Below are 16,977 nucleotides of genomic sequence, written 5' to 3'. Positions count from 1 at the left end.
GCTTTCTTTTCCCAGTTCAAGGGTGTTTTCCAGAATCCAGTGGGTGGCGAAGACTTGTGTGATCGCATCATTCCCTTTACACAAGGGAGTTCAACGGAAGCGGACTACACAGTCACATTTCATACACTCATAGCGCAAATCGGATGGGCTGATGCACCACTCAAAACCATCTACCTCAAAGGACTCACGCTTCAACTTCAGGTAGAGATGGCCAACCGAGACGAGAACTTCTCCCTCGAACAGTTTATTACTCTCTCCATCAAACTGGACAATTTGAAGCGGAGCCGCACTCCAGCTACCCTGTCTTTACCCCATCAACTACCTGCCATAACTATGCCTCAACACGAGCCCATGCAGTTGGGTCACTCTTCTCGTTCAAAGACACATCCAGCACAAACTGTGTCTGTACTGTGGAGGACCTGGCCATTTTCTATCTTGTCCCTCAAGTTCCTCCCTACCCACTAATACTTCGGTGAGTACTGACGAGTCTTATTTGTTGGAAAATAGGAATTTACTAGTTGAGGTAAAACTCTGTTCCAGTCAGAATTCCATTTCTGTCAAAGCTGTTATTGACTCTGGGGCTGCAGGCAATTTTATTGACTCTGATCTCTGCAATCTGTTGTCTCTGGATACTGCCCCTTGTTCTCTCTCTCTCTCTCTCTCTCTCTCTCTCTCTCTCAGCGCTAGATGGTTGCCCTCTTCATGCTGACACAGCTTCACATCACTCAACCTGTCTCTGTGCAAGTGGGGGCTCTTCATCATGAAACACTACAACTACTCGTCACCAACACTCCTAAGAACCCTCTCATCCTTGGTAGCTCTTCAGTTCTTTTGTTGTTTTTGTTTGTTTGTCCTGTGTTTTAGTAATATCTTTCCAGTCAGTTTTACCAGGGACGAACTGCTGAACATTCGGCAGCATATACCAGACAACCTTTTACCGTTTTTTGAATATTCTGGCGTTTTGCTGGACATTTTAGTCGGAGGCACGGCAGTGTTTAAACGCGCTAGACGAGCAGGTGCGCTGGTCAGGCTCTGTCGGCGTGGCTTTTGAACAGCGCTGCAGAGTATTCATCTAGAGAATCTCCACTCTCTTCCTAACAAAACCGACGAACTATATCTCCTCACCCGCACAAACAAGGGCTTTTCAACCTCTGCTGCCTTGTGCTTCACAGAAACCTGGCTGAGTGAAGCCATTCCAGACAGTGCGTTACATCATCTGGGCTTTCAGCTATTCGGAGCAGATCGCATCGCGGAGTTAACGGGGAAAATGAGAGGCGGTGGAACATGCTTTTACATCAGTGAAAGTTGGTGTACAGATGTAACAACAGTAAAGAGGATGTGCTGTCCTAATTTGGAAGCGCTCTTTATTAACTGTAAGCCGTTCTACTCACCGTGGGAGTTTTCCGTGTGTGTGTGTGTGTGATCCTTTTTGTGGACTTCAGTTCGGCTTTCAACACCATCATCCCAGCTATACTCCAGAATAAATTAGACCAACTCTCTGTTCCCATGTCTATCTGTCAGTGGATTACCAGCTATCTGATGGACAGGCAGCAGCATGTGAGACAGGGGTAAACTCACTTCCAGCACCTGTACAATCAGCACTGGTGCCCCCAGGGATGTGTGCTCTCCCCACTACTCTTCTCCCTCTACACCAATGACTGCATCACCAAGGACCCCTCTGTCAAGCTCCTGAAGTTTGCAGATGACACCACTGTCATCAGCCTCATCCGAGATGATGATGATGAATCTGCATACAGAAGGGAGGTTGAACATCTGGCTGTCTGGTGCAGTCAAAACAACCTTGAGCTGAACACGCTCAAAACGGTGACGTTCTCTGATGAATGGTCTTGCTAACTCGCCTTCTATCTTCCAATCCTTCATGAATGAGATCTTTCGCGACCTTCTCCATTGTGTCGTAGTCTACATAAATGACATCCTGGTCTTCTCACCGTCCCTTGAAGCTCATGTTCTGCACGTACACAAAGTTCTCCAACACCTCCAAGATAATCACCCTCTTTGTAAAAGCTGAGAAGTGCGAATTCCATATCTCTAATCTGGGTTACGTGATCAGCCCCAAGGGGGCCCACATGAACGGTTTCAAAGTTGATGCTCTCAAGAACTGGCCTCAACCGAGTTTAACTAAAGAACTCCAACGCTTCCTGGGCTTTGCTAACTTCTACAGGAGATTCATTCGCAACTTCAGCACCATAGCAGCCCCTCTCATCTCGCTCCTCAAAGGAAAACCTAAAACTCTTCAGTGGACTTCTCCAGCCATAATGGCCTTCCAGGATCTTAAAGTAAGATTCACCACTGCACCTGTACTCCATCATCCTGATCCTTCCAAGCCTTTCATAGTGGAAGAGGACGCCTCTAACATTTGGATTGGAGCAATTCTCTCCCAGTGACATGGTAACCCAGCCAAGATGTATCCCTGTACTTTCATCTCTCGCAAACTCCGCTGAAAAGAACTATGACGTGGGGATCGTGAGCTTCTGGCCATGAAGGATGCACTTGAGGAATGGCATCATTGGTCTGAGGGTTCCCAACACCCATTCACCATCCTCCCAGATCATCGCAACCTGGAGTATTTACGCTCCGCCAATCATCTCAACATGAGACAAGCTCGCCAGATTCAACTTCTCTGTGATGTATCGTCCTGGATCTATGAACGCTAAGGCTGATGCCCTCTCAGATTTATTCCCCTGAATCCCCTCTGACCATCCTGCCCGACTTCGTTATCGCGGTCCTTGTTCAGTGGGACATCATGAAGGACATCGAGCAGGCCACTCTGACAGAACAACCCCCACCCGGTTGCCCTAGAGCAGTGTTTCCCAAACTTTTTTTCTGCCACGGCACACTTCTTACAATTAAACAAATCCCATGGCACACCTCTATCCCACTGTCCCACATAACCATCGTTGATAGTTTTCCTTTTCAAGAACTTCCATGTTTTCTGTCCATTTTAGTTGTGTTTACTCGTAATGTTTGAAATTCAGCTATGCAAAAAACTAATTGGTGCTAATTGGGTAATGAATAAAACAACATTTGCATTTTTTTTTTTTTTTTTTTAGATTTGTTCTTGCAAATTAAATCTTACATTTGCTGTGGCATTGCATCTATTTATTTACATGGCTACAGACTAACATTTAAGAGTGGTAGCACCGGTGTTAAATTCTACAAATGGTCGCACCAGCACTCGAGTTGGTCGCACCGGTCCAACTGAAAGAGAATTTGTTTCCTTTCACGGTTTCTTTTTATCAGGATCTTGATGATTTAAAATAGTCATCTGAAGACAAAGCCTTTTTCTACAATCCGAGGGCATTAGAAAAGATTTTGCACAGAAGGAAAGTTCCATTGTAGCCATAGTTTTAACTGTGGCATTTGCAATAAGATCATAGCAAAGAATAAGTAAAACCATGATTAGCAGTAACCATAAAACAAATTATGGCATTTTTCGTAAGAATCACATTCTGAAATTAAATTGTATTCTCTCACTACTATATTGATAAGTTCATGGTAAATATATATATATTTTTTTAATATCTGTGATGTGTGGATTGAAACCTTACAATTTCTGTCTGTTCATTGTGCAATTTTGTCTTGTTCCTTTTCAATGCTGTTTAGAATGCTGGGGCCATTTTAATAAAATTTTTAAACTGGTTTAATCATTGACTCGTAGAGGTTTTAAACAAATAATCAATGCCGAATTCACGACCCAGCCCGTGTTTCTCACAGCTGTGTTTCTGATGATCTGCGTGGCTGAGTGCTCGAGACCGGTCCATGTGTAAATGCACATCTCGGCACTGACTGATCCGGGTAAAGCTGTTTCCTTTCACGTTTGGAACATTTGCCATTTGATATTTCTCATACGGAACAAAAAACGACAGGGCACAATCAGAGATTCAGCCAACTTTAGTCGCACCAATGCGACCTCTTGCAAAGTTTAATCGAACTGTTAGGAAAAATGGTCTCAGTCCAGAGCCCTGATATTTTGTGGAATCTGATAATTTTCTACGGCACACCTGACAATCTTTCACGGCACACTAGTATGCCGCGGCACAGTGGTTGGGGAAACACTGCCCTAGAGACTGTGTCTACGTTCCTGCCAAGCTCCATCCTCAAGTCATGCAGTGGGTCCATACTTCCCACTCTGGTCACCCTGGTGAGAACCACACCATACAACTGGTTCAAAATATTTTGGTGGCCATCTCTGTCATGAGACGTTGCTCAGCATGTCAAGGGGTGTTCTGTCTGTGCCCAAACTAAATCTCCCAGACTTCTTCCAGCAGGACTCCTCCACCCCTTACCCATCCCTCAACATCCCTGGTCTCACATTACCATTGACTTCCTCACTGATTTACCTGCGTCACAAGGGAACACCACCATCATGGTGGTGGTGGATAGGTTCTCCAAGGCTACCTACCGCTCTAGAGACTGCTGAGACCATCTTCCATCAAGTGTTTCGGCTCTACGGTTTGCCAGATGACATCGTCTCTGTCAGAGGAACTCAATTTACCTCTCGGATTTGGAAGGAGTATGACAGGAACTCCCTTCACAGTTCCTCTACTGGTTTGACCCCCTTTCAGTGGATCCTGGGATATCAACCACCGCTCTTCCCTGGTCGGGAGAACCATCAGAGTTACCAGCAGTTGACCACTGGATGTGGCGCAGCAACCAAGTCTGGGAGTCTGCCCATGTTCATCTACATAGAGCCATCTGTCAATGGAAGACACAAGCTGACCGACGTCGTCAACCCTGGCCAACGAGTCTGGCTGTCCACCCGAGATCTTTGCCTGCGACTTATCCTGCAAGAAACTCTTCCCCCGGGTATGTGGGTCCATTTAAAATCATCAAACAAGTTAACCCCATATGTTACAAACTTCAACTGCCTCACTACTGTGTCTCTCCTCAAACCTGTGGCTGAGTCTTCCAGTACCTCCACTGACAACCTTCCCACCCCCCCTTCCTCCTCTTGACCTTGATGGCGAGATCGCCTACCAAGTCAACATTCTCCTTGACTCTCGACGTTGGGGCAGAATCCTACAATATCTGGTAGATTGGGAGGGCTATGGACCAGAGGAACAATCCTGGGTCTCTTCGGAGGACATTCTGGACCCTTCCCTCATCTCAATTTCACTTAGCCCATCCTGACCGTCTGGCTCCCAGGCCCCGGGGCAGACCCCCCCCCCCCCCGGACGCTCTATAGAGGGTCCACAAAGGGGCAGTACTGTCATATCCTCTCGATCGGTTCCCACAAGAGCCCCTTCCCCTGAGTACTAACCTCAACCCGGACTACACTTCCCAGAATCCCCCTCTTCCTGCCACTGACTCACACCTGATCGTCATTCACTAATCAAATCCCCATGTATATAAGCTCTGCTCTTACCACACTTCTCTGCGAAGTCTTACCAATTCACCCTGTTGTCTTACATTTCTGAGCGTTATCATTATTTACTGCCTGTCCCTTAAATTACCCCTTTTGTTTACTGTCTTTTGATTTGTTTACTTTGTTTAGACTGCTTATCTGGTTTTGACCTCCGCCTGTTTGACTACAATTGTTATTAAACTCTGCACATGGATCTTCACTCTGTGTCTGACTCGTTACAATAACCTTAAAGGTGTATTGCACTCTTTGTAAACTGGACAGGACAAAAACATGAGGACAGTTATAAAATTATATTTATAGAATTTATGTATAATTTCATGTTTTAATCAATTGATGTGAATGATAACAACTTAATTTTTTGATTAATGGGGTGTGTTGGTTGTGTGTGGGGGTTTTTTTTTTTTTTTTTTTTTTTTTTTAATTAACAGTTTTTATCATAAAACAATGAAAGATGTAGCTCAAATTTGGCTGAGGACAGTCCATATTTCAGGATTTGTATTTTTCAAAAGTATTTTTATTCACTGTAACAATTCCAGGACAGATAATGTATGTTTCTGGTAGAATGTCCCGTAAGGTGTTCATTCTGCCATAAAATCTACAAGAAGTAGTCTTGTGCCAGTCTTCCTTTGCAGTCTTGCTCCTGACTGTTCCTATTAGTCGGTTGGGTTTTTTTTTGTTGTTTTTTCCTCTTCTGCCAACCCTGTAAGCAGCTTGTCCACTTACAGATGTGGCCTTTTGAAGAGTGCATGTCAAAGTAAAAGTTCCTGTTCGGGTGTGAGGTGACATTAGGCGGTGCAGGAGATGCATGATCAGTAGAGGGCAGTCGTGTTTCATTCTGTGAACCAACACCAATCGTTAATGGTTTAGTGAGTTTAGACATCTAGTTTACATTCACATTCAATCACCATGCGCTACAAGGACTGATTTAACCTTTCCGCACCTTCTCTGTGTTTACATTAGTGTCTCCCGCTGAAAGTTTTTCATGCGTGCCTTCCCGAGAATGTCAATGGTGGAGTTCGGGCTTAAGCCCCGGGAAGCCTGTGTGTTAATATGGCCCTGCCTGTCACCACACAAGAAACATGAATGACCAAAGTGACAGGATCCTGATAATAAAGACCCATTTGACCCGCAGCTGCTGTTATCAAATTTGAACATGTCATGAAGTATGACCCATGATTTTACAGCATGACAAACGGGACCCAGCTTTTTGTGAAAGGTAATGTGAATAAAAAAATAATGTTATGCTTTTGCATTTATTTTGAATGCAGCAATGGTAGTTTTCCTTTTTATATGCCACATATCTTAGGCTTTAGAACTGTGTTAATCATGTGAGGATTTGTATTCATCAATCTATTACATGTCCGACATAATCATACAGGCACATTAAACCCTGTAAAAACTTATTTTGTTGATAGTTTGCCTATGTTTTCATTGTAAACCACAGACATCCATTAATAACTTTTACTTAAATGAACATTATTAGATTATATAATGCATTAAAGATAACTGTTGTATGAAAGTCTCTGAAGTTCCACTCAGACATAGGCTACTAATTTTTTTCACCGAAATGGTGCCGTTCTCTTACCGAACGACATGCCATATTATTTACATGTCTACGAGTATGCACAGCAAATTTTTAGCCAAATAAAATCTGAAATTCACTGAATTAAATGATAAAATGCATCTAAAATGTGCTCAGTTTAATTTTGGTTTATGACTATATTGCATCTGTTGTAAAATACATTCATTGTAAACATTTTACAATAAGGTTCCATTTGTTAACAGTTGTTAACATTAGTTAACATGAACAACAAGGAACAATACTTTTGCATATACTAATACGTTTTTTAACTCAAAAGTTGTATATGTTAATATTAGTTTCAATTAGTTGTCATCCTTAGGCATACATTAAACAAAAGATTTTTCAAATGGCAGGTAGGCCTACTTCTACCTGCTATAGCCTACAACGTTCACATGGCATTCAAACACTCCATCTTAATCAATTGTTAATTTTTGTTGTTTGTACAGATGTCAGGCATTTGCTAATTATTTTGGCGACTCAAGACTAGAGCAAGCATATACAAGTATTTTTTTTTTTCACAACAAACTGTAAGCATGTGCTGTTTTTCAAAGAATAAATTAAATAGAAAGCACTTGGATCCCATATGCCAGCAGACCGCACCGACAATATCATGCAGCGATGACTTTAAAAAATATTTTGGAAGTTAAAGTTGCAGTATGTAAGATTCAGAAACCCTTGTTATTAATGACACCTGTGGCTGTTAAGTGAACTGCCAGCTACTTGTTGCTCATGCTCGCGCTCGTGCAAACACTCCATTGGGACGCAAGCGAGCATCCAAAACAATGACGTAACGTACAAAGAGACTGAACATGATTCACTGGCATCATGAGGTAGCATAATTGAAATTACACAGTTATGATTATTTTACCACAAACTTTGAGTCTAACCTAAAACTACTTATCAGCTAACATAGCATACTGATACACACATACAGCTACACACTACCGAACTATACCAGACGTTGACTGTTGCACTGTTGTATGTTTTGTATGTCATATGTTGTACTACGATCAAGAAACCAGCGTATTTGCTTAAATTTATCCTGTATACCTGACTTGAAATTATTTGAAGTTACGAAGCAAGGTAGCTTGCAATGCGTCAGCATTAGCAGGCAAGATCAAGTTAGCTAAAATTACATAGATCAATCCTTATGGCACTATATTTCACATGCTTTGCAATTATGTAATCTTACCTGTCCAATAAGAAGAATGCCAATTCAGGGTCGGTTTTGATCCCCAAAACCGAACGAAAGTCCCTCCAGGAATCAAATGCCCTGCCGATGTTCACTCTAGTTTTCGCTTGACCACGATCAAGTTCCTGCTTAACCAGATGAGATTCAGTAGATAATTTTTTATTTTTTTTTTGGCTTACTCCTGAGTTTGTTTAGGAGTCGGATGTTTGCTGGATTCCATCTCTAAGATAATGTTACCTAGTGTTGCAGTTTGTTGTCGCTGTTGAACAGCAGAAGTCAAGCACTGAGTCAAGGCTCTCGGGAGCGCGCATAAACGTCACATCCTTTGGATTTTCCCGGCAAAACCGACCCACTCCCTTCGCATGAAAATCAGTCGACAGGCTTTAATAGGCAACCTAGGAAGTCCGGGAAGGGCTAATTTAAGTTGCATTACAAGCCGTTCACACATTGGCAAAAAAAAGCTGAATATTACATGAAAATTTTTACATATTGCACCTTTAAGTTAAAATCGAGTGGGGAGTCTTTTTTCACAAGTTTAAAGAATGTACCAGTTAAATTTATTTTCGCCAAAGTCATCTCAATGCTGGCATGTTTCGAGTTTGACTGGATGATTGATTTATATGGATATAATTGTCAATGCCAATGGATATAATTAAAAAAGAAATGCTACAAACTTGGATGAACTTGTTTTCAATGGAACCATGTTTTAATCTAAGAACTGCACTATTTAATATTTGTTGTAAAATTTGAAATTATTTCATAAATGAAGACATTCTCCACTTCCATGATTGCACGGACACCGCACTCGGCCAAAAACCACTCATGTAAGATGAATTCATCCACAGCCACTGATTTACAGTCAGCCTTCCCTTCTTGCTAATTATTAAGGATTGAATTTGAGGTGGGGAAGCTGATCCTAGACCAGTAGTTACGACCCAGCATTTTCCTAGAGTGACAATTGGAATTCTCTATCAATTCATACATCATGCCTGTCACCCGTGGCCAGCCACATGCTCCGCCTGTTTATGAGCTGTAAAACAAATCAACAAGGTTTGAAATGAATCACTTTAAAATTTTATTTAGTTCCAAACTAAGATAATAAATCAAAGTAATAGCATTCAAAACTGTGTGCTTAGCATCGTTAATGAGGAAATAAACTACATGCTTCTAATCACATAAAGAATTGTGAATGATGTAGACTAATTGATTGAATCTTTATTGTCATTGTATATGTACAACTCTCATTGTACCCGTACAACGAAATTACACTTGCAGCTTCCTTACTAGATGCTGTAGCACAATAAAAATAAGAAATAGTAAGATTACAGGTGCATCTCAATAAATTAGAATGTCATGGAAAAGTTTATTTATTTCAGTAATTCAACTCAAATTGTGAAACTCGTGTATTAAATAAATTCAATGAACACAGACTGAAGTAGTTTAAGTCTTTGGTTCTTTTAATTGTGATGATTTTGGCTCACATTTAACAAAAACCCACCAATTCACTATCTCAAAAAATTAGAATATGGTGACATGCCAATCAGCTAATCAACTCAAAACACCTGCAAAGATTTCCTGAGCCTTCAAAATGGTCTCTCAGTTTGGTTCACTAGGCTACACAATCATGGGGAAGACTGCTGATCTGACAGTTGTCCAGAAGACAATCATTGACACCCTTCACAAGGAGGGTAAGCCACAAACATTCATTGCCAAAGAAGCTGGCTGTTCACAGAGTGCTGTATCCAAGCATGTTAACAGAAAGTTGAGTGGAAGGAAAAAGTGTGGAAGAAAAAGATGCACAACCAACCGAGAGAACCGCAGCCTTATGATTGTCAAGCAAAATCGATTCAAGAATTTGGGTGAACTTCACAAGGAATGGACTGAGAATGGGGTCAAGGCATCAAGAGCCACCACACACAGACGTGTCAAGGAATTTGGCTACAGTTGTCATATTCCTCTTGTTAAGCCACTCCTGAACCACAGACAATGTCAGAGGCGTCTTACCTGGGCTAAGGAGAAGAAGAACCGGACTGTTGCCCAGTGGTCCAAAGTCCTCTTTTCAGATGAGAGCAAGTTTTGTATTTCATTTGGAAACCAAGGTCCTAGAGTCTGGAGGAAGGGTGGAGAAGCTCATAACCCAAGTTGCTTGAAGTCCAGTGTTAAGTTTCCACAGTCTGTGATGATTTGGGGTGCAATGTCATCTGCTGGTGTTGGTCCATTGTGTTTTTTGAAAACCAAAGTCACTGCACCCGTTTACCAAGAAATTTTGGAGCACTTCATGCTTCCTTCTGCTGACCAGCTTTTTAAAGATGCTGATTTCATTTTCCAGCAGGATTTGGCACCTGCCCACACTGCCAAAAGCACCAAAAGTTGGTTAAATGACCATGGTGTTGGTGTGCTTGACTGGCCAGCAAACTCACCAGACCTGAACCCCATAGAGAATCTATGGGGTATTGTCAAGAGGAAAATGAGAAACAAGAGACCAAAAAATGCAGATGAGCTGAAGGCCACTGTCAAAGAAACCTGGGCTTCCATACCACCTCAGCAGTGCCACAAACTGATCACCTCCATGCCATGCCGAATTGAGGCAGTAATTAAAGCAAAAGGAGCCCCTACCAAGTATTGAGTACATATTCAGTAAATGAACATACTTTCCAGAAGGCCAACAATTCACTAAAAATGTTTTTTTTTTATTGGTCTTATGATGTATTCTAATTTTTTGAGATAGTGAATTGGTGGGTTTTTGTTAAATGTGAGCCAAAATCATCACAATTAAAAGAACCAAAGACTTAAACTACTTCAGTCTGTGTGCACTGAATTTATTTAATACACGAGTTTCACAATTTGAGTTGAATTACTGAAATAAATGAACTTTTCCATGACATTCTAATTTATTGAGATGCACCTGTATATATATAAATATTTAAATGTGCAAGCAATCCAATATGGAAATGGTAATGACAAATGTAATGGTAATATACCCAGTATACACAATTGTACAATATATAATGATGTCAATGTTAATTGTTCAGACAGTACCCCTGTAACAGTTTTGGCAATTCCACATCATTCCGGACAGGATAACAGTCTCTGTGAATTCCATTGATTATGCCAACAGTTTTAAAAGACTACAAACAGTTAAAAAGGCAGAGAGTTCTTGGTGGCTTGATTCAGAGCATTTATAGCTCTGGGAATAATGCTATTCCTCAGTCTTGAAGTACGGCATAAAATGTCTTATAACGACTGCTAGACAGAAGTAGTTCAAACATGTGATAGCATGGGTGTGTGTGGTCCTTGTAGATGGTGATAGCTTTCTTCAGTGTGTTCTGTAGATGTCTTCCAGTGATGGTAGTTCAAATCCGATTATCTTCTGTGCTCGAAGGACAACCCTCTGTTTCGCTTTCCTATCATTGGCTGTGCAGCTGAAAAACCACACAGAGATGCAGTATGTTAGAATGCTCTCTTTGGTGCACCGATAGAAAGTCATCAGCATACCAGATTTCCTCAGCATCCTTAGGAAAAACAGTAGTTTCTGTGCTTTCTTAATCAGTGCAGTAGTATTTGTTGACCATGTAAGGTCCTCTAAAATATATGTGCCCAGAAACTTGAAACTGGACACACTCTCCACACTATTCAGAGGTTCTTAAATGTAATAATCCCATGGCCCTCTAAGAAATCAGGGAAGGGTCTATGGATTTTAAATATGTAGGCAGGGTTTTTTTTTTCTCAAAACAAAATGTTATAGTCTGTTTTATAGAAACCATAGCTACATTGACCTATTCAATAAGGATGAGCCATCCATGGTCAAACATTTGGTCATTCTTACAAATGATCATGTAAAATCAAGGGCTTTAGGCCTGGACCTTTTACTTGTGTATATAATCTGTTGTATTCTAATGGGGGGAAATATTGGTTTTATTTACCTTCAGATATTCCAAGAGATGACTTAATCCTAGAATGCATATGTAACTTCACCTCTCTTTAATACAAATCTGAAGAGGTGAAATCTAGAGGCTTATTCTTTATAATACTACCTATTTATTTATTTTCAAGGAAAATTAACTCTGATAATTTTATAATAATTTAATATTTGTAATAATTTAGCATTTAAACTTTTAAAAACTTAACTTATTTACTGCTGAAGACTTTCAGACTAATTAAAAAAATGAAGTAGGACTTTTAGATGAGAGTGTAATCTGAAATATTGGCAATTTCCATGTTTGGTGATAAAATGTGAAGTGTCTCAACAACTCTACCCACACAAACACATACATACATTAGATGCTGAGTTTTTGACCCACGTATGCATTCTTGGATTAAATCAACATTTAAAACATATATATATATATATATTAATAAATAAATAAATATCTCAATTAGAAACACAATCCCAACTCACTAATAACCATGTTTATTAAAAATGATAACTTAAAAAAAAAAAAAAAAAAAAACATGTCTGAAATGCCTGAAATGCAAAGTTGTCACTGGGTCCAAAAATCCTAATGCTGCTACCATCATTCATTGTGTATTTGTTTAAGTTTGGCTTCTTCCATATTTTGTTTCCCACTTGAATGCATGACGTCATTGTAATGAATGCCCAACTTGGAGGTACGAGCTTCCCATGTCCACTTGAAGGCAGCATAAACCTTTGTGCCCAAGATAATGACAGAACAGAATGCACATGTGCACCGCTATGTAAATGGAATGTTCCATTTGTAGGGGTGGCAGTAGAAAATTTATTCAATAACATTGTTGCTTAATCTTAATCTTTAAAGCTGCACTACATAACTTCGTGCTCTCTAGTGGCATCTGTGGTTGAAACTTAAAATTGAAAGCAATTTGCGGAAGAATACTTTACGTCAGTTGTGTTCTGGCACTGCTCTTCTGGCAGATGAATCTCCCAATTTGAGCTTACCTTGATATCGCCTATGTGTGATCATGACTGGTGCCGGAGTCATAACGTGCTATTTTCATGTTGATATTATGTTATACGATTAAACATTTAAAATTGAAATATTACTTGTTTGATGAAGATAAACAACACTCGTATTCACATATTGTGAATGAATTAATTTTACATTTATAGCGCTTTTCTGACACTACACTCAAAGCACTTTTACACAGAGAACAGGGGACTCAATCACTACCAGTATATTTTATTATGATTATTAAAGAATTTTATCTACTGTTAATGTTTGTATTGTACACTTATCAATTTAAGAGGTGATACTCGTGATATGGCTGATACGAGTTTAATGGAAGACTTTATTATTTTTATATTGTATTGTAAAGCCTCAGTTGATAATGCAAGTGAACCGTAATACTAAAATAGTATGTCTATGAATGCACACAATAACACAGTAAACTAAAAACATAAAACAAGGATTCAATAATAATGGGGATAAAATTTACTTTATTAAACATGAACATAATATGCTTAAAATGCAATATAACAGTTAATAGTCAATTTCAGAAGTCATAAATATTAGTAAACATGTCACAGTAACTTCCCCGACAACGTAGATACATCATGATCGGTTAACACACAAGTAATGTTTGATTCATCAAAGCATGACAAGAAATATAAGCTTCAGCAACCCTACCAGAAAACATATCCAAGCATTATAACAGATAAACATCCATCCAAATTGCTGTCCTGAACTGTGTGAGTGTTACTGAACTGAGCTGTTGTTTCTTCTTTTTAATGGCTACTCTCAAACTAAAACTGTGCATTACAGCCAACTACTGTTTGCATGGGAAAGAGACAGCCGGATCTTCTTTCCTATATTCACGGGCATGACATAATGATGCAAGGATGTACCTCGTAAGCCAGCTATTTTGTGCCAAATCGAACCCGACAGCACAAAATACAAATCATTTTTATAGGCTTACTGTAGTGAATCAGGGTAAGGTAAAGACATTTTGAACACTGGATTATTATGTACTCATTCAGTAATAGCAATTTGCTAATTTTTAACCAAAAAAACGTATATATTTGGCCTCGACCATCCCCGTAACCACGCTCCCTGCTGGCCGGAGGAGGAGGAGAAGGAAAAGGACACCTCCTCCCCAGTCTGCCTATGCTCACGACCATGGAGATCGTTCCCTAGTCTCTGCCTGTACTCTCTACCACGGCTCTCAGCCCCGAGCCTTCCACGGACTCTTCCCTCAATCCTCATAACTCCGCCTTCCATGTCTCCACCCCTCGAGCCTCCCATGGGTCTGCCTTCCATGTCTCCGCCCCTCGAGCCTTCCCTGGCTCTGCCTTCCACGGTTCCACCACCTTCCATGCCTGCTTCCCCAGAGTCTCCTCCTCCAGCGGTTCTGCCTCCTGACCCAGTCGCTGCCCTGTGGCCGCCTCCCAGGCCTTCTGACCTAGTTGCTGCCCTGTGGCCACCTCCCAAGCCTCCTGACCCAGTCGCTGCCCTGTGGCCTCCTCCCAGGCCTCCTGACCCGTTCCCTGCCCTGTGGCTGCCTCCCAGGTGTCCAGATCCATTCCCAACCCTGAAACCGCCCTCCAAGCCTCCGGATCCTTTCCCAGCCCTGAAGCCGCCCCCTAGGCCTCCTGATTATCCTCCTGGTATCCTTCATCTTCTGCATCACCCTACCCTCCTCATCCATCTTTGGGCGCCAGGAGTCGCCCTTTACCCCCCCTTTTAATGTCACAGTCTGTCTCCATCATGTCTCCGAGGACTCTTATTTTGAAGTTGTCCACTGGACTACATCTCCCATAGTTCACTGCCCTAATCACATCCATCTGTTCATCATCATCCGCACCTGCCTTCCATTCCCTCATTAGTTCCCTGTGTATATATACCCTCAAGTTTTGTTCATCATTTGTCAGGCCTTGAAGTGTTACGTTGTGTTAGCATGTTGAGCTTTATTGTTTGTTTCCACCCCAGCGATTATTATTAGATTTAAAGAATCTACTGCTGCGTCTCCTCTCTTCCATTCAACATACCCAACGTTACAGTACTATTGTGGCGTATGATTTTTCTTGTAAAGGGACCCACATCTAGACAATTACACACTCAAAGCTAAAGTGTGACATGCAGTAACACAAAAAACACAGGACATCTTAGAATTAATAAAAATGCTTAACAAAGAAACAAATACTTATATTTTTAAAAAGGATCAAAATTTCCTTTTTTTGCAGTGTGCTAAAGTAGCCAACCATATTACAAATTCTAACATATCGCTCAAAACACTCTGTAATGAAAAACAAATGGATGTGAAGATTTCATTAAACTGCTCTTCATCATTACCCCTTTAACAGGGTTCCCGCTGATCCTTAAAAAGTCTTAAAATGTCTTAAATTCAGTTTTCCAAAATGTAAGGTTGTAGAAAGTCTTAAATGATAATGGGGGTGGGGCTGGGTAGCTCAGTGAGTAAAGACACTGACTACCACCCCTGGAGCTCGTGAGTTCAAATCCCAGGGCATGCTGAGTGACTCCAGCCAGGTCTCCTAAGCATCCAAATCAGCCCGGATGGTGTGAAGCCTCCACATGAGCTGTGTCTCCATGGTAACGCACTCAACAAGCCACATGATAAGATGCGCAGATTGACTGTCTCAGACGTGGAGGCATCTGAGATTCATCCTCCACCACCCAGATTGAGGCAAGTCACCACACCAACATGAGGACTTGGAGCACATTGGGAATTGGGCATTACAAATTGGGGAGAAAATCAATATATATATATATATATATATATATATATATATATATATATATATATATATATGTGGTATTAAATGATACCACAAACATCTTAATTTTTATTTAAAGAGTTCTTAAATTTGGGGGGCGGAAAGACAGGAATCGTAATTTGACCTAATGTTATTATCAAACTTCAAAAGTATACTTTTTATTATATAAGTGAATGCACTGCGTCCTTCAGAGTGAAAACATGACTGTTGTATTTTTTCCAAGCACACGGGGGCTTGTGAGTGTAGCTGTTACAGAGCAGTTCACAGTATTTAGGACATATTGGAATTTATGACAGAACTATCACAAATTATCACCCGTTGATTATGATGATGATAGTGTTGATGTTTACTTTTAATTGTTTATATTGTAATATGTTGTAGATTATTGAAGGAGTGCATATTTTATATCCCTTATTTGTTTGATTGTGCATCTGGAATTTAATTCAATTTGGATCCTTGTAGCCTCTGTCTGGCCCTCCCCATCACAGGAAGGAAATAATAAGGACATGTAATATAGGCTACCAATTTAATAAACTACTGGCAGACTAACTGGCTTTCTTTCAACACATTATCGAATCAGCACAATCCAATATCGGTTGACCTCCAATTTGTATTTATATATATTTATTTATTGGTACATAAACCAATTTTAATGTGATATAAATGTGGAAACATGTCTTGAGTATTTTAAACTTGCATATAGCCTACCGTGTTTTACTAATAAGCAAGGTTAAGGCCATGTTGAATGTGTGCCCCTGCCTGTTTAAGTAGGAGTCTGTCATACATTATTTATTTTGAGATTGTGTTGGTTTGTTTTGGGATGGAGATACGGTATTAATTTTATTTGTTCAGGTCTTGAAAAAGGTCGTAAAAAGTCTTAAATTTAATTTTAAAAACTCTGCAGGCAACCCTGATTAACAATTGACTTCAGCAGTTTGTAAATTGTGGGTGTGTCTCAATGCAAGTCAAATTAATGGAAATCCAATGATTTGAGTAAATCATGTCCTGATTTAACTCTCAGTCAGAAAATTACCTGCTCACTTCCATGAGTGTGTCAAAGCCAACACTGTTTGTAGGGACTGTCTTTATTCAAAATGAACCCTAAAAAA

This window comes from Myxocyprinus asiaticus, chromosome 30 (assembly GCF_019703515.2).
Source record: "Myxocyprinus asiaticus isolate MX2 ecotype Aquarium Trade chromosome 30, UBuf_Myxa_2, whole genome shotgun sequence".
Classification (NCBI taxonomy): Eukaryota; Metazoa; Chordata; class Actinopteri; order Cypriniformes; family Catostomidae; genus Myxocyprinus; species Myxocyprinus asiaticus.
Note: the sequence above shows the minus strand (reverse complement) of the source record.